The sequence below is a fragment of the Pongo abelii genome, chromosome 23, assembly GCF_028885655.2.
Source record: "Pongo abelii isolate AG06213 chromosome 23, NHGRI_mPonAbe1-v2.0_pri, whole genome shotgun sequence".
In the NCBI taxonomy this organism is placed as follows: Eukaryota; Metazoa; Chordata; class Mammalia; order Primates; family Hominidae; genus Pongo; species Pongo abelii.
In genome coordinates this window covers 48,731,858-48,757,727 of record NC_085929.1, presented here as the reverse complement: position 1 = coordinate 48,757,727, position 25,870 = coordinate 48,731,858, and the positions used below count along the sequence as shown (strand labels likewise).

The 25,870-nt window shown below is 55.8% G+C and overlaps 1 protein-coding gene and 1 pseudogene across 5 annotated transcripts in view; one reads left to right on the top strand and one right to left on the bottom strand.

Moving 5' to 3' along the window:
* The window catches only part of TCF20 (transcription factor 20), a 181,242-nt gene that overhangs the window by 48,519 nt on the left and 106,853 nt on the right, over window positions 1–25,870 (top strand). For 2 of the 5 annotated variants that reach the window (XM_024239933.3, XM_024239934.3), the window contains exon 1: window positions 25,487–25,786. The exons of 1 other annotated variant lie outside the window; for it this stretch is intronic. The gene's annotated coding sequence lies outside the window, so the exon portion shown is untranslated. Of the gene's footprint in view, window positions 1–12,033; window positions 12,234–25,470; window positions 25,787–25,870 lie in introns of those variants that run through there. 2 more of the 5 variants (XM_054543560.2, XM_024239935.3) reach the window with 2 other exon arrangements.
* The window catches only part of LOC100459256 (uncharacterized), a 56,646-nt pseudogene continuing 52,034 nt past the window's right edge, over window positions 21,259–25,870 (bottom strand).

Sequence of the window (25,870 nt, the reverse complement as noted above, 5' to 3'; positions counted from 1 at the left end):
AAGGACTGTTCTTACCCTATTTTATGGATGAGGAAACAGATCCACCTATAGCTAGAAAACAGGGAAGGCAAGATTGGAACCCCAGCTTGCTGGCTTCAGAGTCCACGCCCTCAGTGATGCCCAGGGTCTTGCGGACGGCAGCCTGTACCATGTGGGAGCTGGTCACGCTGTGTTGAAAGCCTGCCTGGAGGAGGAGGAGGGGATGGGTATATGGGTTGCGGCTGAAGGCTGCACAGGATTTCTGCTGCTGAGGTGGGGAGTTCAAGGAAGGCTTCTCTGAGGAGGTGTCATTTAGGCTTTGGCCTGAAGGACATGAGCTGGTTGTACGAAAACGTAAGGGAGTAGGCCGGGCGCGGTGACTCACGCCTGTAATCCCAGCACTTTGGGAGGCTGAAGTGGGCGAATCACTTGAGGTCCGGGGTTCGAGACTAGCCTCAACATGGAGAAACCCCGTCTCTACTAAAAATACAAAATTAGCCAGGCGTGGTGGTGCCTGCCTGTAATCCCAGCTCCTCGGGAGGCTGAGGCAGGAGAATTGCTTGAACCTGGGAGGCGGAGGTTGCAGTGAGCCGAGATCGTGCCATTGCACTCCAGCCTGAGCAACAAGAGCGAAACTCCGTCTCAAAAAAAAAAAAAAAAAAAAAAAGGAGAACCTAAGGGAGGAGCATCTCAGGGAGGGGGACAGCCAGGGCAGAGGCCCCAAGGCAGCAGCAGTCTTGCCAGGTGGGAAGGACCAGAAGGCAGCCCAGCAGTGGGGAGTGTGGAGTGAATGGGGCTGACAGGGTAGGGCCGGCTCACAGAGGGTGGGAAGGCTGCAGCAAAAGAGAAGTTTGGGGTGGCTGTGGCGCAGGGACAGCTGTATGCTTCACTTCAAATGTTACTGTCTTCTCTCTCCATCAAGGGGGAAGGGCCCAGGCTGGGCTTAGGAGGCTTAGGGACTAGACTGTGTCACCTTCTCTCCTGCTGTGCCCTGCCCCCGACCCTGTCATCTCCCTCAGTGGCAGTGGGGGTTCATCACTGGGTCTTCAGGTCCCTTGCCCATGGCTGGTGGTGTTCCAGGTTGGCCCAACCAGGCGGCCCCTGCCTCTAGGCAGCACGTAGGTTTCCTTGGGCAGCCTCAATCCTGCCAGCGCCGGCATGTCTCCCTGCACAGAAGCCATCAAGCACCTTTGGATCCTATCTGAGGGTCATCCCTGTCCCCCAGGGCCCTCCACCCAACCACAGCACTGGTGTGTATTCCCCTCTGCAGGCTGCCAGGCACTCCGCCTGCACCTGCTGCAGTTGGACAGTCCAGGCCTGGTGTGTGACCACAGCAAGCCACTGCCCACCTCTGAGCCTCATTGTCCTCATCTACAGAGTTGGGACATCAGCGTCTACTTTGTGGTTGGCTGTGAGGCTTAAACGAGATAATCTCCATCAAGTCCCTGCCAGGAGCCTAGCCTGGCCTCCATCAGTGGCCGCTGTTGAAAATGTGAGTCCTAAATCCTTGTGACCGCTGGGCCCAGCACCCTGGACAGCAACAGCCTGGCCCTGCCCTCTCCCGGAGCTGGGAGGGAGGGCCCTTTCCCAACCTGCTCGCCTGGGAGCAATGCCTGCCAGTGACTTCCCTGCCTCTGCCACGCCGACCCCCAGCAGCCTCCCCGGCCTCCCTCCCGCTCCTGGAGTCTTTAGTCTTCAGCACAGTCTGGTAATTAAAAACCTTCAAGGGGGACTTTATTGAGTTAGCATTAGTTATTTTGTCAGGCTGGGAGAGCAAGAGAATTATCTGTCCTCCGGGAGAGGGGGCTGGGGCGGGGTCGCGGGCTGAGATTGGCAGGTGCCTGCCAGTGCAGTGCACGCAGCGTTTGTGCTCTATTAATGCACCGCACTGCAGGCGCAGTGGCAGGACGTGACCGGGGTGGAGCGGGCTGGTGGGTGTGTGTGTGGGGAGGGGGGATTCCCCACTGTGAGGCTGGCCCTGTGGGGATGTTCCCACTTCCCAGGCTCTTCCTGGCTCCTGTCCTAGGGCTCTATGAGTTCCTGGCTTTCAAAACAAGCCCCTGCCAGAGCCCAAATGGAGAGATGGGCGGCTGAGGGCGTTCTTTGAGACAGAGTCTCCCTCTGTTGCCCAGGGTGGGGTGCTGTGGTGCAGTTTTGCCTCACTGCAACCTCCGGCTTCTGGGTTCAAGCGATTCTCCTGCCTCAGCCTCCTGAGTAGCTGGGATTACAGGCGTGCACCACCACACCTGGCTAATTTTTGTAATTTTAGTAGAGACGGGGTTTCACCATGTTGGTCAGGCTGGTCTGAAACTCCTGACCTCGTGATCTGCCCGCCTTGGCCTCCCAAAGTGCTGGGATTACAGGCCTGAGCCACCGCGCCCAGCCTGAGGGCATTCTTTTCTTACTCCAAGCTGGGGGCTAAGCCTCTTGCCTCCCAGGCCTGCCCTTAGGCTAGGGTTGGCCAGTGAGCTGGTTAAGGTGCCCCAGGCCTCCTCCCTACCCTCCCCTTCCCATAGCCTGAAGACACCCCCTTACAGAGTCAGGCAGGAACACCTGAGATTGGGAGCTCTGGGACCTTGGCTGAGCCTCCTCACCCCGCTGTCCTCAGACTCTCATTTGTGGAATGAGAACCACCCTCCCCAGGTAGTCATGCAGGATAAAGGAAGTCAGATGGGAATTCCCACCTCCAGGAAAGCACCTGGTTTTATTCCCCTAGGTCTGTCTGAATGCCTAGCCCTAGGGAATGAGCTGACCTTTGCCCTTTTTGTTTGGCACCCACCTAGGGACAATACTGTGAATCCTGGCAATAACCTTGCAAGACAGGTGTGTCCAGCTCCTGTTTCAGATGAGCACACTGGGGCTGGAGCAGGGTGGCAGTTTGCTCAGAGTCAGCCAGGAATGGAGAAGCTGAGTCTGACCTTGGATCCTCCCCCTGTTCGAGGGGCTGGGGGGCCAACGCTACAATATTGAATCTTTTAGGGAAGGTGCCAAGGAAGGACACTTGGCCTCCTCCTGGGCTTGGGCCTGGCCAGGAGGCCTCCTGCTGGGAGCTGGCCCCGGGGCTTTGTATCCTGCCCTGCCTTGCCCCAGAGCTGGGCTCCACTCCCTGGCCTTTCTGCCCTGCCTGTAAGGCCCAGCTCCTGAAATTCAAACCCCGCCACTCCTGGTGGGCAGGACAGAGTGGGAGGGGGATGTGGGATCTAGAATCCAGCGCTGGGGACAGTGGAAGGGTCACACCAGCCATGTGTCTGTGCCGCTCAAGCTGAGACCCGGTCATTCAGTAGACGCTCCTGGGCCTGGGCTAGTGCTTGGCTGGCTCTGGAGGCACAGAGGGGCTGGCCGGGAGCAGAGAGGCCTGAGAGTCCAATCTGAGCCTTGTCTTCCTAGCCGTGGGGTCCTGTGTCCCAGGTGTTGCTGCTTTCCAGCTCAAACAGGCTTCCTTGTCCTCCAAGTTCCTGCTTAAACACCCCCTCTTCTGGGATGCCTTCTGGGATTTATCCAGGCCACCGTGCTGCCCACTCTTCTGGCATCTCACAACCTACCTTGGTTACAGTTGACACGCAGGCTCTTACCTCATTGAGGGCCAGGCTGAGCCCTAGTTATGTCCCTATCCTCAGCGTATCTGCTGGGTCCTAGCTGAGTCCCAGCTCTGCCTCGGATTCCTCATCTGTCAAGTGAGTCCAGGGCACAGAACCGTGCTTGGGGACTGCAGGGCAGGATGAGGCCAGAAAGGGCTCCTTCTGTGGCATCCTTGACCTGGTGCACGTGGCCTGACTTTAGCACTGGGGCCTCAGCGGATCAGGACACGGAACACGCAGGCCCAACCCTGGGAACTGTAAGGTATTGCCTACTACTGCCGTGGGACCTGGGTGAGCTTTCTTCTTGCAAAATGGGGGTGCTGACCCTTATCCATACCCTGTGAGACTAGGTGCAGAGAGCCCAGCATGATGAGAGGGCCTATGGGTGCTGTGCTAAGTTTCTTTATCTAAGAAATGGGAGTAAGGCCCCATTAGTGCTCATGGGACTCATACGAGGGGTGGTATGTGAGAGGTGCCTGCTTTTACCCAGGTCAGACACCTCAGGTCCACAGGGGCAGGAGACAACAGGTGCTGGCTATTGTCAGGGAGGGTCATGGAGCCAGGGGACTGACCTTCCTCCTTCACATCTGTGGTTTCAACTTGGATGCTCTTAATCTGTGCTGGAAAGGAACTGGGTAGGGCCCCACACCCTCACGCTAGCCCTTCTGCTTGCTTCTTTAGGCTGGGCTGCCTTTGTGTGTATCTGTGCTCTGGACCAGAATCAGGAGACCCTGGCTCAAGAGGCCCCTCCTAGGCACCTTGTGGCCCCAGGACCCCACCTTTGCCCAGCCTGGGCTAGGCCAGGCAGCCAGGTCAGGATCCACCTGGATCCACAGCAGCCCTGCCCAGTGCCCGATCTGTTCCCCTCTCAGCCACACCCTTCTTGCTCTCCTCTGATTCCCCATGCAGGGGCTGCCTTTGCTGCATGCACCATCAGGAAAACTGCTCTCTTGGCAGATGACATCTCCCAGAGGCGGTCCCAGCACAGGCACTGCTGCTGCTGCCCCAGGGCTCATAGTCCAGACGGTCCAGCTGCTTTGCCAAGGGGCAGCCCTGAGGCCTATGACCTCCAGCAGGCTCAGGACACGCATCTGTCTACTCTGGTCGAGACTCTAGTATGGAGATCCCCTTCCTTTGCCCCTCCACACACTGCCCTCTCCTCAGGGAATGCCTCCTCCTGGAAGCCCTGTCTAACCCCAAGGCTGTGGGGAGGGCCCCTCCCCTGGGGCTCAGGCTGGACCGCGATCATTGGTTTACTTACTTTCCTTTCCACCAGACTGTGAGCTTCTTGAGTAACATCGTGCATTTCTGGATCCGGGGCACATAGGAGGCACTCAGTAAATGCTTGTGTTTGTTGAACAGTTTGTGGGGACTGGAAGGACCTTAAAATGTTCAGAGAAGAGGAAATGGAGTCCCAGAGACGGGAAGGATGGGGCATGGAGTGAGGCTCCACTGTCCAGAGGAGAGGGCCCTGGGTTCCAATCCTGGCAGCCTGGGGACAGATCTGGCTGGACCCCTTACTTCACCTCTCCATGCCTCAGTTTCCTTATTTGTAAATGGGCATCTTCAAGCTGCCTCTCATGGTTGTACTGAGGTTGTACCGAGGTAAGGTAAGAGGGGGTGCTTTGCAAAGCCCCTAAAGATGTGAGTCCTCCCAGCACTGTTCTAGGGGCTTCAGTGGGTCAGGATGGGCCGCAGGCCTGCCCCAAGGCCCCTGTGTGCTCTGGGAGGCTGACCTCATCCTTGAATTGCCTTGAATTGTCCTTGAGGCCAGCACCTCATGCCAGCCTGGTTCCCAGGCCTATTGTTAGCCCAGTGACCAACGCTGAAGGGGGCAGGTCCAGCGGTGTATGCTGCAGCCAGAGCCAGTGGGCTCAGGGGCATGCATGCGCTCCTTCTCTTCTGGTACTCTCCAGAAACCAGAAGCCTTTCCCTCCCAGCCTGCCCTTGGCTCTAATATCACAGGCCACACTGTGGGGAGAGGGTCCCCTGCCTGTGCTAAGCAAGGGTCAGGAGCAGAGGCCTCCCACATGCCCCCAGCCTGCCCGCTCCATGGCCTGGTCACACCCACAGCTGACCCAGCCTCCCTTCACTGGGGTTTTTATATTTTGAGCAGATGAAAGATTCTGATAGATTCTCATTCCGTGTGTTTTGGCTGGGATTAGCTAGCCCCTGGCTGCCAGTTCCTCGGAGCTCTGCTGTGTTGAGAGGACATCAGACGGCCTGTGCTGGGCTGCTTCTCAGGGGCCCCGAGCCTCCTGCACATCCTAGGGCAGGGTACTGGGGGTCAGGACTGGGAGAAAAGACAGGATGAAGGGGGCAGGCCCTGCTGCAGGCTCTGGCCCTGGCCCCCAGCAAGGGTTGGGGCCCAGCCCTGCCTCCTGCTGGCCCCTGTCCCCCTGGCTGACCCCCGCTCCCCAAGCAGCAGCCGGTGGTGCAGGGGGCGCATGCGTGCGGCAGGAGTGAGCCGGCTGTGGAGAATTAATATTCCTGGAACATCGCCCCGGCCGCCTGCACACGCCGAGGAGAATATTACGGCGATTAGCGGTGGGAGTTCGGCCTGCACGCAATATCTGGATGGAGAATTCGGTGTGATTAATCTGGCGCTAAGTAGCAGCCTCCGGGGTCCGCAGGGCTCTGGCATGTTTGGAATGGGAAAAAGCTTGGGGGCGGGGCAGTCCTTTGGGGCGCTCTTTGGGGTCTGCCAGGGTGGCAGCTGTGCCTGGGGCAGGCTGCAGGCTCCTGGTGGCCTCAGGTGGGCAGATCATCCCTTATTTGCAGCCATCGGCGGACTGCCAGCAGATAAAAGTGTGTGTGGTTCAGAATCTCAGCCCATCTGACACCTCTCTCGGGCCTTTCTCTGCCTTTAGCCACCTAAGTTCAGGGTCACAGACCCACGTTGGAGTTGCAGCTTCACTGCACACTTTACACCACCTTTCGGGGCCTCAGTTTCTTCATCTGTAGAACAGGAGGCATCATTCCTACCCTGCCATCTCAGGGGAAAGTCTGTTATTTTCCCACTTCCTGGAGGAGAAAACAGGCTGTGAGCATTTTGCACAGCCAGGAGTGGCTCTGTGCTATGCAGATGTTAAAGATTGTTGTTAATAATTCTACTAAGAACCTGAGTTCAGCAGCCACCAGTTCCTCTTGCTTTGTCTCTGCTCTTTGGGCAATGGCAGATCTGGTGTTCGGAACCTCCCAGAGTGTGCCGGTGGGATGCGGTGGCAGGGAGAGAGCGCTGGTGGCCCCATCTGTAAAATGGGTATAAAAATACCTCACTTCCCTGAAGTGGAGGTCCAAGTGAGAAGAGCGGGTGCCTGTTTTAAGATCTGCGGTTCTGGGGCTGTTTTATTCTCACTTAGGGCAGCAGTGTTGACCAGGTAAAACTGGTGGTGATGTGGGTCGGGGAATATCTGTTGGTCTGGCCTTCCTCCCAGTCATCGGCCCCCGCCCGACTGCTTCACTGGATGGAAGCACTGAATGCCAGGGCTGGAAAGGAGCCTCCTGATCTTCCCCAGTGTCTTCACTTAAGGGCAAGGAAACCGAGGCGCAGAGAAGGAATGAGGCCTGCCCAGGCTTGCACCAAAGTGGCTGTATGGAGGGAGGATTGTGGTCTTTGGAGCCAGCCAGGCCTGCACTGCCCTTGGGCAAGTCTTTCTTTCTCTGGGCCTCAGTTTCCTTATCTGTAGAATGGGAACGTTGTGCCAGCCTTTTGGGGTGGAACAGTGTAATGGGCAAGGAACAGAGCAGACACCCTGCTCTCTCTCTCTCTCTTTTTTTTTTTTTGGATACAGGGTCTCAAAAATACAGCCTGTTGCCCAGACTGGAGTACAGTGGCATGATCTCGGCTCACTGCAACCTCTGCCTCCCTCCCAGGTTCAAGTGATTCTCCCACCTCAGTCTCACGAGTAGCTGGGACTACAGGTGCACGCCACCATGCCTGGCTATTTTTTTTTTTTTTTTTTTCTGAGATAGAGTCTTGCTCTGTCACCAGGTTAGAGTACAGTGGCATGATCTCGGCTCACTGCAACCTCCACCTCCTGGGTTTAAGCGATTCTCCTGCTTCAGCCTCCCGAGTAGCTGGGACTACAGGCACATGCCACCATGCCTGGCTAATTTTTTGTATTTTAGTAGAGACAGGATTTCACTATGTTGGCCAGGATGGTCTCGATTTCCTGACCTCGTGATCTGCCTGCTTCGGCCTCTCAACGTTCTGGGATTACAGGTGTGAGCCACCGCGCCTGGCCATGCCTGGCTAATTTTTGTATTTTTAGTAGACGGGGTTTTACTGTGTTGGCCAGGCTGGTCTTGAACTCCTGGCCTCAAGTAATTCACCCGCGTTGGCCTCCCAGAGTGCTGGGATTACAGGAGTGAGCCACCACGCCAGGCCAGCACTCTGATCTCTTAATAGGAAAAGGTCCCATTCTCCTGGGAGCCCAAGAGGGCTTTCTGAAGGGTGCCCAGCACATACAACTGGACTGCCTCCTCTTTGCCCAGGGTGCTGGACTTGCCGAAAGCTCTTGTGGTGAGGGAATTCAACCATTGCACTTTTTCGCTCAATTGCTTCACTCCCTGTGGGTTGAACATTTCCAAATCTGATTTGCAGGACTTTTTTTTCTTTTCTTTTTTTTGGGGGGCTAGTGAGGCTTTAGACTTCCATGCAACTCACCATGCCCAGAAATGGATGCTGGATCAATTGTCTTTACTCCCCCTTTCCCATGCAAACAATGTAAGGGCCTTTGAAAGGGGGCTGGTTTGTGGTTTTCCAGCAGTAGAATGGTCTGTGGTCTTGAGCAGCTAAATTTGAAACTGGGCTTTTCAGGAGGATCAACTGAGCTCTAAAACAGCTGGGCACAGTGCAAGGTGGCAGGGTTCAGGGAGAGGCAGGTGGGGCTCCTTGGGCTTGGCTGTGCTTTTACTGCTGACTCCTCAGTGCCGGGAACAGTAAGAGCTCACACAGCCCTGCTTGAATGAATGCATGCATACATGATGGGATGGATCTGTGCTATGATGAGATGCAGTAGAGTATGTTGGTTAAAAGCCTAGGCTCTAGAACTGGACAGCCTGGAGTGGAACTCTAGCTCTGCTCTTTGTTAGTGGTGTGACTGGGTAACTCAGTTCAGTTCTCTGGACCTCAGTGTGCTCATCTGTGAAATGGTTGAACTAGATGATTCCAGCATTCCTCCCAGCTCAGACGTTCTGGTTTCTTTGTTGGCCTTCATCCCCAACAATAATGTGTCCAGAACAAAGGCGTGGTGCTCCCTGAGCCCTCTAGCTCAGCCACCATGCTCCCAAAAACCTGTGTTCCCAAATAGAGGCAACATGTCCTCTCTACCCAAATGTGCCTGGGAGTTGCGGCCTTGAAACTGTGCTTTTTTGCTTCTGGGGTTGGGTGCCCATACCCTCCTATCCATGCATTTGCCCCCTCCTCCCTTCCCCCCAGCCATCCTGATCCAGCTTACATACCTCCTCCTCCAGGAAGCCTTTCCTGATGCCGACTCCCAGCTGTACTCCTTTCAAGGCCCTTCTCTGCATCTTTTGCTCCTGGCCTGGGATCCCGCCTCACTCATATTAGGGTGTTTGTGAGAAGTTATTGAATAATTGTGCACACGTCCTCCACGGTTCAAGGGACTGACGGGAACCCACATCTATTCCTTATCTACGAAGTGCCTGGCCTGGTGCGAGGAGGCACATTTGTACTCCTTGTCTGAAATTACCCACTTAAAATCTCGGTGACATAAAGAGTGTTACCCTGCTTCAAAGGAGGAAACTGAGGCTTGGCAAGCTTATTTGGAGCCTAGTCTCTGATCCCCTGAAGCTCACTTTCTTCCCACTGCCACAGCACATCTCTCTCAGACTGTGCTCCGTCCTCTGGACACCTTGCTCTGATTACCCTGATCAGATAAAGTAAGCATGCTGGCCCGCTACCTGGGATTGGTTCTTGCTTAGAGAGGCCCTTGTAAGCATTTTGCATCTCTTATCTCATGTAATCGTATAGCAACCTTATAAGGTAGGTCCTATTCTTATCCCCGTTTTACAGGTGGAGCATGTGTGGCTCTAAGAAGGAACTTGCTCAAGGTCACACAGTCACACAGGAAGGAAGTGGTGGAGCCAGGATTTAAAACCAGACAGGCTGATGTAGGTGCCTGCTAAACTGAATTGCAGTTCTTCGATTCACTGTTTCAGTCAACCCTGCCTGGGTTCCTCCGGGTGTATTTCTTGAGTATGCAGTGTGTGGGTCAGAGGACAAGGGGCAGAGGATGACAGACCCATGTCCTTGGCCAATCTCAAAGCCCCACTGGGAGGGGACAGGTACAGTTCTCTGAGGTCTTTCGAGGGTCTGCACTGTGCTGAGACCCTCTGAAGGGACACTGCTGTTATGCTGTCAGCTTCACATAGGGTGAGGCAGGCTCAGAGGGGTCAGTGGCTTGTCTAAGGTCACCCAGTGAGTGAGTTGGGGAGCCAGGATTTGAACTTGAGCAGTCAGCCTCAGAGTCCCTACCCCTTTCCAGCATTTCTTCCTGCCTTACAGGACACGGCATATGAGCTGCTATGGGGGAAAAGCATAGAAAGTGGCATTTGACTTGGACTTGGGGGTCAGGCTTCTCAGAGGAAGTGAGGTCTAAGTCGAGACGCTCATGTAATGCAGGAAGTGGCAGGAGGAGGGGGCGGAGAGAGAACAGCATGTGCAAAGGCCCGGAGGCAAGAGAGAGCATGCTTTGTTTAAAGAACTGGGTGCGGTGGCTCACGCCTTTAATCCTAGCACTTTGGAAGGCTGAGGTGGGAGGATCACTTGAGCCCATGAGTTCGAGACCAGCCTAGGCAACATAGCGAGACCCCATCCCTACAAAAAAATAAAAAAATAATAAAATAAAATAAAAATAAAAACCAAAGAGAACAGAATGAAGGTGTTTGTTCTAGGTTTCTTCACTGGCATTTCCAGTTGCAATCTTTGAGTAGTCAGTTTATCTAGAAGGGTTTACTGAATGCTTCACGTGGATCCCGTACCATGTTAGGTCTTAAATGCAGACCCAGCCCTTGGTAGGGGTAGGGACTGGTGCATTGCTCGGTCGGGGTCCCAAGGACTGAGGCGGGAATACTAGCTCCAGGATTTGGGAAAGGCCAGGAGGAATGGAAGTACTTTATAGTCAGTGGGAGCTGCCTTGTGTCCTTACCTGTAACCCTGACATCCTAGATATGGGAAGGATGAAATGAGATAACCAGGACCTGGCGCTTAGTAGGCCCTCACCAGATGCCAGGCACAGAAGCTCAGTGGCAGGTGTGTGCCAAGTTTGGGGCAGCCAGTCGTCAGCAGCCCAGCTGCCCCATGGCACCAGGGAAGAGGGGAAGGGAGCTGCTGTGGAGTAGGCAGAGCAGGGCCTGGAGGGGCCCTGGGCCAGGAGCCTCGGGCTGAAGCGAACATGGCCGAGTGAAGTGCATGGCCTCTCACTGGAGGGCAGAGGCTGGAACACTGGACAGGGAAGTCCCCGCCAGGCCAAGGATGGCTTGAACAGTATGGAGTAGGTGGCTCAGGCCAAGGATCTGGCCACGGCCCAGAGTCCAGGCACTGGACACTTGGGTCTCTGTTTTGTCCCAATGCTTCCTGGGCCTTGGTTTCCCCATCTTGACACGGGGCATTGGTGCTTACCTCTCGGGCATTGCCATGGGGTAGGAAGGGGGGTGTGAAGCGCCTGTGCTGGGCTTACAGGTAGTAGGTGCTCAGCCCCTCGGAACGAACGCTGCTGTTGTACACAGAGAAACAGAGCCAGGACCCCAAGCCAGGCCTCCTCTTGCTGTGGCCTCCCTGAGATGGGACTTGGGACAAAAGGTGGTTGGGACTGCCATGCCCTGCCCTTTCCAAGCCCACCTTTGTAGGGGGCAGCCAGGGCTCACTCCAGTGGCCCATGAAGGCTTTAGCCCTGGAGCTGCCCAGCTAGCCCTTCAGGCTCTGGGCTGCTTTGCTGGCCTCACATCCCAGCTCACCTTCCTGCTCTGCAGCCTCAGAGATGCCCTTCCCTTTCTGAACCTTGCCAGGTAAAATGCAGCCCTCTCTGGTCCTCATGACCACCACCTAAGGTGCTGGGTGCAAATCCCCAGCACACAGTAGGTGCTCTATGAACGGTCACACTTGCCTTTACCCCACAGTCTCCAAGCACAGCAGTGAGCTGCGATTCTCACCTGTGGTGGGCGTTCGCCCCTTTTAAGCCATTCACTCTGGGGCCAATTATAAATAGACACATAATCGCCCCTATCTATAGAGATAAGACATACTCTTCAGATGAGCCCGCCCCTCCCCTGCCCCCCTCCACGCTGGCACGCGCTCTCTGCAGTTGAAGGCGAGGAGGGATCGGGTGCTCCCCTCCCTCCTCCATCCATCCATCCCTCCTCCCCGCTGCTCCTCCATCTCCACCCTGCAGAGGTGAGATCGGCAGGGGCCGTGATGTCAGAGGCTCAGCTGATGTCACCGCCCCGGCCCTGTGACTTCACTTGCCGGCTTGGGCAGGAGGAGCCGCGAGGAGGCTGAGAGCTGAGAAACTGCCCCCCTTTTCTTTTTTCTTCTCCTTTTTTCCCTTTCCCTCCTCCCCCGCCTCGGCTCAGGAGTTGTTTTCCTCCCCCGTGGTCGCCGGGCTGGCAGGGGGTCTGGGGCAAGGGCCAGGGAAGGATGCGGCTGCAAAGGTAACGGTGTGCGCGGTGCCTCTCCCGCGGTCGTGAAAGTTTGCTCTGGCGTGCGAGGCGTGCCCGCCGGGTGCTCCGCCGCGCTGCGCTGCCCTGGCCCGAGGCTCCCCGGGGGCGGGCAGGGGCCGCGCCGGGCCAGGGCAGGGCTGGGCAGGGGCCTCCCGGGCGGCCTTTACTGCCTTGTCCCCATCAAAGGCCGCAGCTGCTCGAGTGGCGGCTGTAGCTTTGAAACTGCCATAAAGAGCGATGGAGGGCGGGGAGGCGGGGGATGTTCAGAGCAGTGCCCAGGAGGGTGGCCGGGAGAGGAGGGGCCCGAGGGGGCTGCTCGGGGAGCGCGGCAGCAGCAGGGGCGTGAAGGGCAGGGCCCCGGGTCACAGTCCCAGGGGCCGAGTGCCCGTCCCCGTCCCCTCCGGTCCAGATCCAGCCGCCGTGCGCAGCCAGCCCGGGTGTGAGGGTGCAGAGCGGCGGGGGGTTGGGGCTGGCTGCTCCCTCTCCCCCCCTCCACTATTTCCAGGCATGTTCTTCCACCTCCAGCAGGCCATTTGTCAGTGGTGATGCGGGACAAAGGAGGGGCAGTGGGTGGTCTGCTGCGAGTTGGGCGATGGGCACGGAGCGAGGGCCGAGAGAAACGCCAACAATGAAGAGGCAGATCGAGGGCTTTGCTCATTCAGGCTGTCGAGGGAGCCGTCATTTTGTGTTAGCGTGTGTGTGTCTGAGGTGGGAGGAGGAAGAGAGCGGAGAATGACAGGAGAAGGATTATGACATTGTGTTGTCTCTGTTTGTGGTAAATGCAAATCTGGCACCAGTGGTTTCCCGGGAAAAGCAGCAGCAAGTAACCCAGGCCGAGGCCCTGGCCCAGACCCACGGAGGGAGCCCGTGCTGGGCGGCGTGGGGCTTTATTTGGCCCTCCCTTTTTTTCTGTCTGGCGTGTGCTTCTTCCATTTATTTTACAGTGAAGAGCTGGAGACAGACAGGCCGGCGAGGCAGGAGGAGCCGGCCCCCTCCTCCCGGGCATGGCAGCCCCTCCTCAGCTCACCCCGGAGGGAGGCCTGGGCAGCTCTCCCAACCCCCAGGTGCTGTCCCAGCTCCCGGGCCTCCCTCCTAGGTCTCTGCCCCCAGCCAGGGTCACCGTTCCATCATTCTCTTAGCCTGGGCAGCCTGAGGTCTCTGAAGGCTACTTCTGCCCGCAGCTGCCTCCCAAGTGTGACCAGAGACCGAGAACCTGGGACCGAGGCTGGGATGGGGCTTTGCAGAATGAAGGCCAGGGCTGGGCACTCCCCCGGCTACAGTGCTGGCCTGGCTGGCCTGGAGGTTGGCAAACAGCTCTGCAGCCAGGGGCTGTTGGCACAGCCTCCTGGACCTTGATTCCTCTGATGGGCCCATGAGGGCAAGGGAGCTTGAGCCTGCCCTGGGTCAGGAAGCGGCCATGGTACAAGTCTCTGGGCTGCCACAGGGCTCAGGCAGGTGCAGTGACATGGGCGCAGGTGGTCAGTGTGTTTACAGCAGGCCTCCAGAGAGTGCATGGTGGAGTGAGTTTTACCAGGGCCAGGCCGTAGCTCAGGCCCTAGCAGAGACTGGGAGTTCTAAGCTGAGAAGCCAGGGCAGGAGCCGTCTACAGGCGGAGGGTCACGGGAAGGCTGTGGCTCTCCTTCCAGTCTCCCTTCCCGTGGAGCTGGTCCCTAACCTCACCTCACCACCTCCTCTTTTCTGGTCAAGTCTTTTGGTCTCAATTCACTTCCTCCAGGAAGCCTTCCCTGTCCTCCTCAGGTGGACTTGGGTCCTGTGCCTGGCCCACCTTCTGTGCCCTCTCACAGTCCTGATCACACAGAGGTGGGTCTGTCTCCCTGTTAGGCCTTTGGGTGCAGAGCCTGGGTGACCATCCTTGGGTACAGGGACACTCTCCCCTCTGCACTCCTGGCACCTGCCCAGAGCTGGGCATAGAGGAGCCCTGTGCCTAGAGCTCAGAGGAACAGACCCAGACTCAGATCCCCCAGGAAATGGGACCACCAGGATGGAACAGCTGCCCTCTCCGCATGTCCTAGACGGTGTGATGGGCTCACTTCCTTTGGGCAAACTCACCCCAAGGGGTTTTTTCCCCACAGAAATATTTTCCCTGAGTACCCCTGTGAATTCTGACAGGGAAATCAAGAGAGGCTTCACAGAGGAGGTGGCATTTGAAGGCCTTGAAGAGTGAGTAGGAGTTTGCCGTGCTAAGGCAGGAGAGGGTGTACCATCAGAGGGAAGTGCAAGAACAGCCCATCCAGGGTGTAAGAGGCGGGTTGCACTGTGTGGCTGAAGCCGTTGGAAGGGAAGAGTGGGGAGAGGTGGCGACAGTGGAAGTGGGGCCCTTGTTTCACTGGCTGGGGGAGCCACTTCTGGAGGAAGGGAGAACTTGACCTGATGACAGACTGGGCGGTGCCACATGGACACCGCGGTCATTGCAAACTCGCCTTCTGAATGTGCCTGTGTCTTAGCACTTTGGACCCGTTTTCAGGATCTTGCAAAGCTGGCTTGTTCTAGCTGCTCCCAAGCCAGCCTCTCTCGGGCTGCCTTGTGCTGGGATTCCCAGATGGCCTCAGATTTGAATTTAAAGACCAGCTTGGGTCTTCTTTTAATTTGGAGTCTCAGGACCAGCCCAGGCCACATTCTGAGCTGGAACCAACTTGGCGGGGAAGCAGTTTGGATGCCGATCAAGGGGTGAAGGGTTCAGGAGCAGCTCCTCCAGCCTGGGATCCTGAGATGACTGGAGGCTCCTGTGGGAGACTGGGATGGCTAGTCCCCCAGACCTATCTGCAACGGAGATGGCAGCACAGAGGGGTGGCCAACGTCCTGGGGCCAGACTGCCTGGGTTCAATCCTGGCTCTGCCATTTCCTAGCTGTGTGGCTTCAAAGAAGTTACCTGCCCTCTCTGAGTCTTTGTGTTCTTGGGTAATAATAATACCTACATCACAGGGCTGAGGTGAGGATTACATGAGATCATTCTCACAAAGCAGTCAGCCAGAGCCTGGCTCCCAAGGGGCACTGAATAATTGTTAGCTTAAAAAAAGATAACTCCAGAGAGTGAAGGCTCTAGCACCTAGTATCTGGAGACTAATCACTCAATCCATCTGAGCCTCAGTTTCCCTAGTTGTAAAATGGAGATGGTCATCGTGTCTGGTAATAATAGCCAAGACTGAGGAGCACTGACTGAGAGATTTGCAGGCTGTGTTCTAGTTGCCTAACTATGTATTAGCTTAATAGTCTCTCCCCACCCTGAGCCACATGTAGGGGCAGAGCAGGGGCCAGGGCAGCCTAGAAACTAAAAGTGTGCAGGGAAAAGCCCCAGAGATTTGGTAGTTTCTGGGTGAAGCTAAGCCAGTCCCCTTGCTTAGCAAAGGCAAGAACAGAGGGAAGCGGATGTCTGGCGTGTGAGGCATGGAGACCACAAAGGCCCACCCACCACTGTAAATGAGCTGCCCGGGGCTGGACGCCCCTCATACATGGCAGAGTCACCTACACACCGTGGGGCCTTGAGCGAGTTGTGACCACCATCCTGGACTTTGATTTCCCTAGCTGTGTGAGGCGGACTTGGGTCCGTTCACCTCTCAGGCCTGCCACTGCCCTAAGGGGCTGTGATTCTCTTGTTGCTTTGGTTTTCTTGGAAGGTTTCCATGTAGGTAGTGACTTGGGCGGTATCATCTGCCCATTGATTTTCCAGAAAGGATGCTTTCTTCCCTCCCACTCTGCACTCAGCCCACAGATGAGTGACCTCTTGCCTAGCTTTCCCATTTCTCCTCCTGTCCCTGCTAGTAACTCACCTGGTCTGGGCTTGGGGACCGAGAGGGCCCAGCCCAGTAGCAGCTCCCCAGAGGCCCCCAGAGGGCACAAGAGCCCCATAGACACCATACCCCATCACCTGTGAGGAGCACCTGGGGTGGTGTCTACGGGACTGGGGAGCCACATCCAGCCCACACCTGGCTTTGTGAGCCTGATTGCCACAGAGGCCCCCAGTGGCTCATTTACTCTCCCTCCTCCCCTCAGCAGAAGCTTTGGGATCCAACAGGTGTGGCTTACTCCTTGCTCCGCTGTGTCTGCTGGGTGACTGTGGGCACCACACCTCCCTGAGCCTGTTTGCTCATGGGGTGAATCATCCCACCTCATGGGGCACCTGAGGCTGGAATGATGGCAACAGCACTTCTGGCGCTGAGAAGCGCAGTCACTGATTGAGCCCTGCGTGCCTGCAGCCCTCAGTCGGGGGTGATGTTAATGTCACCATTCTACAGGTGAAAAGGCTGAGGCTTCAGGAGCTTAGGGAGCTTGCTGAAGGTCACATCGCCCTCTGTCCTTCCTTATTTTATTTATTGAGAGGGAGTCACTCTGTTGCCCAGGCTGGAGTGCAGTGGCGCAATCTCTGCTCACTGCAACCTCTGCCTCCCAGGTTCCAGTGATTCTCCAGCCTCAGCCTTCCAAGTCGCTGGGATTACAGGCGCCTGCCACCATGCCTGGCTAATTTTTTGTATTTTTAGTAGAGATAGGGTTTCACCATGTTGGCCAGGCTGGTTTTGAACTCCTGACCTCAGGTGATCCACCCGCCTCAGCCTCCCAAAGTGCTGGGATTACAGGTATGAGCCACTGCACCTGGCCCTTCCTTTCTTTTTAACACCCACCTACTACCAAGAAGGCGCAGAGGCAGATGATGATGCTGGGAGTCCATCTGAGGCAGGATGGGTAAAGGAAGCCTAGAGAGCCCTAGGGGAGGAGGCTGGGGAGACACAAAACTTGTGAAGAAGTGGTTACCATGCATGTCTGTCATTATTTGCCCACAGAGGGATATATTGATAATGGGAATAATGGTTGTCAGGTGGGCAGGGGAAGGGGTACCCTGCACCATCATGGCTCCTGAGGAAGATACAGTCGTGGTTCCCTCCTCCCACGATGTTTCTGCTCACCTTCGCTCAGGACATGGGGTTGCTTAAGGGCAATGTGTGGGTTCAGATCCGGCCTCTGCACTCACCCGCCGTGTGATCTCAGGCTAGTTATTTATTGCTCTGAGCCTTAGTGTCCACGCCTGTACATGGGGATGGTCATTGTACTCAGTGTTGTGAGGATGTTGTGAGTGAACGCAGGTAATGCACTTAGCACCATGCCCAGCTGGCGGGAGAGCTCTGGGAATGTTCTCTGTTGTTGTCCTCTTGAATCAGCCTTGCCTCTCCTCAGCATTCCCTCAGCACCTGCTGTAAGTCAGCACCAAGCCCAGGCAGCCTCCTCCTGTGCCCTGGGCTAAGCCGCCAGCCTCCGGGCCTGGGAGCTGAGCGGGCCTGGGAGCTGAGCGGGCCTGGGAGCTGAGCGGGCCTGGGAGCTGAGCGTCTGGATCTGCCGCGCAGGGGGAACAGCCTCTGAGAGTTGGTGTGTTGGCTCCCACTGCTGGCGTGACAGACATCCTGAGGAAATATGTCACTTTACAATAGTTTTCAAAGAAATTTCTAGAAAGCTCTTTTAACCCTACGGGGGCCATTCATAGCTTGGACTTCTGTTAGGTCCTAGTCTCAGTTTTGTCTTGATTTGCTGAGGACCCGCCCTCTCCTGGGCCTCGGCTTCCTCATCTGTAAAGCAGTAACTACCCAGCTCAGAGGGCTGCCTGTGTGAGATGAAACTGCTCCTGTGAAACATGCTTTGTAACCTTGAGAGCACTTTACAGAGCTTTCGGTTCTGTTTCTGGTCATTCACCAGACGGCCGCAGGCAGACGCCTGGGCAGGGTCATACTGTGTGCCCAGGCTGGGTGTGCACAGCAGTGGGATGCTAGCTTGGCTCTCAAGGGCTCCCTGAGTCGTGGCCTCACTAAAACCCTTGAACTTTGTAATTTCTAGAGAATGTGGAAGGCTTTACAGGCAGCCCTGCTCCCTCGCAGGGAAATGCTGATGAGCGTCTTGTCCTGGTCACTGGTTCATCCCACATATGTTTTTGGAGCAGCTCCTTGTGCTGGGCACTGGCCTGGCTGATGGGGATGAAGCTGAAGACCAGAGGTCAGCCTTGCCTTTGAGAGCTTGGCCTAGGAGGAGGGATACGGAAACTCACATCCAAAACCCTGATGACTGAGGTTCAGGGTGACGTGACACAGGGCCTGCACTTCTCAGAAGAGGCTCAGCCACAGGGCAGGATCGCGTCTAAATACATATTGGCTTGTGTCCTCTGCTTAGAATCCTTCATCATCTCCTCTTTTTGCCCAGGGATAAAGTCGCAAAGCCTCTGTGGCCTGTACTGTCCTGCTCCAGCTGCATCTCCAGCTTTCTCATTTCACTTAAATTACCCTGCAGGCCCCTGTGCCCTTCCTGGAAATCTACTTGTTCCCTCCTATCGCAGGGCCTTTGCCCATGCCGTGCCCTCTGCCTGGAGCTCTCCTCCAACTTCACCATGTGGTTGACTTCCTATTTGTCTTTCAGGCCTCAGCTCAAATGTCCTAGATCCCCAAGGCTCAGGGTCCCTATTGTACATCTGCTGTGCTCCTGCCACACTTCCTTACTAATTTGTATCATGGCCGTTATCAGATGATTATTTATGTGATGATTCTTTTTCTAACTGCTCCATGGCACCATAAGCTTCATGACCACAGGGACCCTTGGGATCAATGCTTGTCATAAGGGCTCAATCAATGTTTGTTGAATGAATGAATAAGTGTTAAGAGTTTGTGGAGGAGGTGGCATTTGAGTAAGACTTGAAAGAGGGTATAATTTCAATCCGTAGGGAAGAGGGAAGGGCACTCCTGCTGCAGGGAGCAGACGGGCACAGGACAGGAAGCCAACTTGTCTAGTTAGGCAGAGAGGGAGAATGAGACCTGGGAGAGAAGGTTTGGAGAAGCAAGCGGAGCCAGATAGAGCATTGTATTCCAGGCTGATAGGAATAAACTTGAATGGTGAAGCTGCTCAGGACCCACTGACAGACTTCTGAGCCAGGGGGAGCAAAGTCAAAACCAGCTTTGGATAACTAATGAATCCGCCACAGGGATGAGTGGGCAGGGCAAAGTGGCCCCAGTCGAGGACCAGTTAAGAGTTGGAGAATTCACGGCTCCTGCTGCTTTCTGCTTCCCTGGAATCAAAAGTGATTTGGCAGTTATCCCCGAGAGCTCGCAGGGAGATGCAGGGCAGTGATGAGGAACCTCACACGGCGTGGCTGCTTCCAGAAGACAATCGCCTTAGTGGCAGGGCAGCTATTCCCGAGTCACTAGAGGGAGAGACCGAGGTGATTGAGCATCGGCATCTGCGTTTCTTGGCTTCTCCTGTTGAGAAGGCAGCATCCAGCTCTGCATCCCTGCACCTGTGTCCTGGTGCCTTCTATTAATAAGTGGCCCAGGAATCTTGACGCTGAAGGACCAATCTGTGGCAGAAGATGAGCAGAAACATTTCTGTCAAATGCCCAGCAAACAAGACTCCACGCCCCTGTGGGGAGCCAGCAGATAAGAGTCAGGACTCTCGAGGACCTGAGGACAAATCCCAGCGCCACCACTTAGCAGCTGTGCACCTTTGGGCATCTTCTAAGTGACTCTGGGCCTCCATTTCTTCACTTGTGAAAATGGAGGCTGCCCTGGTGTCGTGAAGGTTAAGGTTAAGTGACATATATGGATCCCCAAGCACAGGGAACACTGGAGGCTCAGGAAGTAGTGGCCGTTATCATGGCTGCGTTTTTCTCCATGGTTTGAATTCTTAGCAGGAAGCTTGGGTTTCAGGCTTAAAAATGAAGAGCATGTCAACAAAACAGGATGGAACAAAGTCTTTTCCCAGCATGCCTCAGCATGTGGCACTGCCTTCCCGTGGAGCCCAGACAATGATGTGGCTAAAAGTCTTGAGCTTTCAGGCAGAAATAATCCCAAAGGAAAGGAACTTCCTTATTGTCATCTTATAACAAAGCAACGCAAGGGCCCTGTAGCCTGTCAGATTCAGCTCTGCCCCCTCCAAGCTGCTCTGTGCCTCAGTTTCCTCATCTGCAAAATGAGGCAAGAACAGTACCCACTTTATAGGGTTGTTGTAAGGATTAAGCAAGTTACTGCAGGAAAAGCGCTTAGAGCATGCCTCTGTCACTGCGACTCTTAGATCATTTCATATTCAGGTTAACTCTTTGTAGTGCCCTGAGTGACTCTCTGGGGGCTTTGGAGCCAGAAGACTGAGTTCAAATCACAGCCTCTTCCTAGCTGTGTGACCTGGGCAAGTCTCTTAACCTCTGTGTGCACCCATTTCCTGCTCTGTACAATGAAGATGACAATCCCTGCCTCATGGGTTTGTTGTGAGGAGTGAATGGGATCACTCAGGTAAGGGCGCTGACTCCCCTGAGGCAGGCAGCTCACTTGGCCCCTCCCAGCCCAATTTACAGCTGAAGAAATTGGATGATTTAAAGACACACACTGGTGAGACCAGGCTGGCCCCAGCTCAGTGACTGGCCCAGTGAGAGTCCAGCCACTAGGGATAGTGAGTGCCGGGCAGGTCGGGGTGATCTGTGCGCTCAGGCTGCACGGGCGTCCCGTTTCTTGGCCTATCCTCAGGTGTTAGCTCTCTGCTCACCTGTGGGGAAGATGTGTAAGTCGATTCATAGCAGCTGCTGCTTGTTGGGCAGACCGTGGTCTTCCAGGCGTGGGGTCCGAGAGTCTGAGGCCCCCCACCTGCCCCAGCTGCCCAGTGTCCAGGACTTAATATATGACTGCGGGAGGGGCTGGTGCTGCCCAAGCCGTCCTCTTACATTCTTTCCCTATCGGCCTGCAGACTTTTGGTCCCACTGACTGTTTAGGTCCATCTCTGTCTTTCCATTGTTTGCTGAGTGCTGGGAAGCTTGGTGGTTAAGAATGCAGCCTTTGAAAACCTGGGTTCAAATACCAGCTCAGCCTCTTCCAAACTGTGTGACTTGGGATAAGTTAAACTCTTTGCACCTCAGTGGCCCCATCTGTAAAATAGGGGTGATAACAGTACCAAACTCATTAGACTGCTGCAAATAAGAAGAACTGGGATGATGAAATCTGCATAGTGCCTGGTTCATAGTAAGCCTGGATTCCTCTGGGCTGTATCATCCTTATTAACATCATTTTAATGGACATGGTACCCCTACCCTGCACAGGATGCCGGAGACCCGAGAGAAGCAGAGGTGTCTCTGCCCTGCATATGCTCACAGTCCAGGGGAAGAGATGGATGCATCCCAGATTAGGATGCCACACTTCTATCCTGGAGGGCAGAGTGGAGGGGCAAACCTGGAGAGCAGAAGTTTCTGTGGGACCCTGTGAAACAAATCCATGCCAAACATGTCAATGCTACAAGGCCCTGCAGGATCCCACCCTTGCCCAACTCCGCAGCTTCATCTTTTTCCCCTGCACTGGGCACAGTCCTCCTGGGCACAGCAGGTAGTTCTCCCCCACACCCCTAAGTCTCAGTATTCTCTGGTCCTCTGTTTTAAGGCCCTCCCCACCAACATAACTTTAGAGCCTCCCCTGACCTTGCCCCAGAAAGAACTGTTCTGAGCCCCCAAGCTCCCTCCATGTGGGCTCAGAGACTTGCACAAAGCAGGGGCTCCTGTGGAATGAGGGCACAGAATGAGGGCGTGCCCACAGAGGCTCTCCACCCCTGCTGTTTGTGCACTCTCAGTATCCTTGTGCTTTGCAAGGGGACAGTGCGTGGCTTGGGGACAGGCACAGCAGGAGGCTGTGGGGAGTTTCCCGCTCTGTTAGCCAGAGGCTTTTGTAAGTTGCCTCCTGGAAGACTGCAGATGAAGCCCCGAGCTTGTGAGCAGGAATTCCAGGCCTCCCTCTTGGTGTGACTGAGTTAGCAGGCAGCGCCTCCCAAGAAAGAGGAGAGCTGGAGCTCGGTGAAGGATAAAGGTGAGGGCTGCGTGTCTACTCACGAGAGCTGACAAGTGAGGAAGGACATCCGCCTGCTCTGAAGGCACTGACACCCTGGCTCACTTCGCACAAGTCACTGATCTGCCGAGCAGGGCCAGTCTCCTCAATCAATCCACGCTGACAGATGGTAGTGGAATCAGTGACCTAGAGGCAGAAGGCTCCATTTGTAATCCTGGAGTGGCCCAGGCGCCTGGAGGAGGGCAGAGGAGTTTGTAATAAAAGGAGTGATACAGTGTTTCCAAAAGCCATCTTTGAGCCAGAGGAGGAGGGAAAGGATTAATTTTGTTTCTAGAATTGATACACTGATTCAGTTCAATGAGTAATTTTTGAGTGGACTGGGTTAGGAGGGAGGGGGAAAAAACTAGTCTACTGTTTTTGTTTTGTTTGTTTGTTTGTTTGTTTGTTTGTTTACTGTTCTTTCCTTAAAGAGCTTCGAGTGTGGTAGGAAAAACAGGATCCATGCATCTGAGACAATGAGAGAACAACAGAAAACATTAATGTGATTTCAGAGGAAGGGGCGCTCAGTTATTGAGTGCCTGCCACTGTGCAATCTTGGGCAGCAACTTCACCTCTTTGAGCCTCAGTCTACTCATGTCCTTTTGTGTCCATATCATAGAACATGCAGCTAGTGTTAACAGTGCCTGGTACTGCACTGAATTTTTTTTTTTTTTTTTTTTTTTTTTAGATGGAGTTTTGCTCTTATCGCCCAGGCTGGAGTGCAACGGCGCAATCTCAGCTCACTGCAACCTTTGCCTCCAGGGTTCAGGCGATTCTCCTGCCTCAGCCTCCCAAGTAGCTGGGATTACAGGCACCTGCCACCACGCCCGGCTAATTTTTGTATTTTTAGTAGAGACAGCGTTTCACCATGTTGGCCAGGCTGGTCTCGAACTCCTGACCTCAGGTGAGCCACCCACCTCGGCCTCCCAAAAGTGCTGGGATTACAGGCATGAGCCACTGTGCCTGGCCTATGCAGCTCTCTTGAGAGTCCCACAACACCTTATGAGTGAGGTAATTAAAAAATATTTTTTTTCTTTTAAATAAATAGAGATGAGGGGGAGTCTCACTTGTTGCCCAGGTTGGTCTTGAACTCCTGGCCTCAAGCAATCCTCACACCTCGGCTTCCCAAAGTGCTGGGATTATAGGTGTGAGCCACCACACCCGGCCCAGTGAGATAATATTATCTCCATTTTATAGCTGAGGAAACCAAAGGTGGAAGTGACTTGTCCAAGGACACACAGTGCAAGAGTAACCCACGTCTTCCTGTTGGCTATGATGCCCATACACATTCTTTTTCCAGATGGAACCAAAAGAGAAAGTGGCAGGCTTTCAGGGATAAAGAGGCCCAGCTGGCCTGGTCTAAGGACTGGGGAAGTTTCCAGGTGGAGGGCATCGGGGCAATGTTCTGGCAGGGTCTGAAAGGGCGGGGAGGGGGCTGCATGGTTATAAGAGGCAGGAGCTGACAAGAGCCTGGACGTCAGTTATCTGTCTGCATTCTTTATTCTTTCCCTTTTGAATGAGGCTCTGCGACAGATTGTCAGCATCCCCCGGGCCCTGCATCTGAGACGCAAGTGAGGTTATGAAGAAGGGAAAGAATGGAGGAATAATGGGGCAGGGGACTCTAAGGAAAAGGGATTCATCTTTCTTCATGAATTCTCTCAAGAAATTAAGGGTGCCCCCCAACACCAGTCTTCAGGAAGTCCTGCATTCTCCTATTTTTGTCCAGAAAACATGGATTTGTGCTGAGTGCCTCTTCCACCTTTCCCTTTACAGCCCTGATCCCAGGAGAAGCCAGGTACTGGTCTTTTAAAAGTCTTGAGGCCTGAGAATTTGAAAATGAAACTCAGAAGAACAATGGGAACAATCAGAGGGCAGGGCCTCGTGGCTTCTTCAGCTCTGCCCCGGAAGAGCCTGGCATGCAGGAGGTGTTGGGGAATCAAGTCCCCAGGAATAGTCCTGACCTGCTTTGGAGCCAGCCCCCACTTTGTGAGATTGGACAGAAGCCGGGAGAAATCACTGCCTTCCCCAAGTACATGCTCCTGCCAAGGGGCCCAGGACCACCTCTGCCTGGGACCCTGAGACCCTCCTTGGGTAGCCTGAGAAAAGGCAATGGCTAGCTGGGGTGAAAGGTCAAAAAGTAAAACCAGGCCCGGGGGAGCTGTGTGCCTCAAATACATGGAAATCTGGGTTCTAGACCACACCTGGTTCCTGACAAGCCCCACCTGCTGCCGGAAGCACTTTTCCAATCCCAATTTACTTGTAAGTTGGGTTGCTTCAGGAGAGGAAGCCACATACTCCCCTAACATCTAGGACAGATGGGAGCCTAATTTAGAATCGGCAATTTTAGCCAACATTAGGGACATCTAATCCAAACTCTCCTCACCCACAGGAAACTGAGGCGCAAAGTGGGAAGAGAATTTGGCCAGGTCAAAGGTCAGGGGCAGGATCACAAATTCTCAACGCATCCTACTCTTGCTGGCCTTGTCACTTTTGATGGCCGTGGGGGCACCAACATCTACGTATTAGTTGCTCTACAATTGCGATTTTCTTTATAAAGAAGTCAAGCCCTTCCTTTGCTCTAGAAACATCAGGTTTGCAAAGGAAGGCTGGGAACAAGCTGAGGCCTTGGCACCGCAAATCCTCTGCCTTATAGGCAAATTAATTCGGGACCCTGGGCGCAGTCAGGCTGGCATTGCAGCTTCTTAATGCCGCAGCAGAAGGCAAACTGGAACGTCCATTTTACAGGTGAGGTAGGTGGGCCCCCCTCCTCGCGTTTTCGGCGGTGGAAACAGGCTCTGAGAGGACCCAAGTCGTTCCTCCACGGACACCCGGAACCCATGGGCGGGGGCTGTCAGGGACCCAGACGGGACCAGCTAGGTCTTGGGCTGCCTCCGGCCCAGAGGGCTCTTGGCGGGCAAGAGCCGCCCCCACGCCCGGCCCCACTAAACAGGTCACCGAGAGAAGGCCGGGTCCTCGCCCGCGGACTTCCCGGGCCGCAAGAGGCGCGATTCTGGCGTTGGAGGCTCCAGGGAACTCCAGAAATCCCAGAGAGATTCCGGGCCACCAACTCCCCAGAAAGTTGGCTCGCGTCCACCCTCAAGACGGCCCTGAGGCGCAGGCTAAGATGGCAGTGGGCGGGCGGCGCGCTGCGCCCTGCGGCCGCAGAGGAGAACCCCTTGCGACCCTGCCGCGAGGTGGGGGCCTTCGCGGTCCCTACCCGGCGCGCGCCAGCCTCGACGCCGCCGCACGCGGGTGGGCACGCGCGCGCCCGGCCCCGCCCCCAGCGCCCCGCCCCCGCCGCGCGCCCCGCCCCGCCGCGCGCTCTCCCGCCCGCCCGCGCGCCGCGGCCCGGAGCCTCCCCATTGGCCGCGCGCCGTCACCTGACGCTCTGTTATTTCCTGTGTGTTGGGAGAATGGAGAGAAAAAACCCCGAGCCCAGCCGCTTTCGGCCCCTGCGAGGCGGCCGCGGCCTCCGCCAGGGGAGCCCGCCCTGAGGCGCGCCTGACCGGGGAGCGAGCGCGCGGGCCGGAGCGAGCCTCGAGGGGCCGCGGCCCCGGCCCGCCCCGCCGCCGGCCCGGGCACCCGAGCTGGAGGCGGCGGAGCCACCCCCACCCCCACCCCGCGCAGCGCCGCCCGCCGTCGCCACCGCTCCCTCCCCTCCCGCCCACGGCGGAGGCCGAGGGACGGGGCGGGGGGCTCCTGCAGGTAACCGCCTCCCGGGCCTGAGGGGCAGGGAGAGGCTTGGGCCTGAGGGACTGGGGCTGGGCCGGGGTGTCCGGCCTTGGGGGC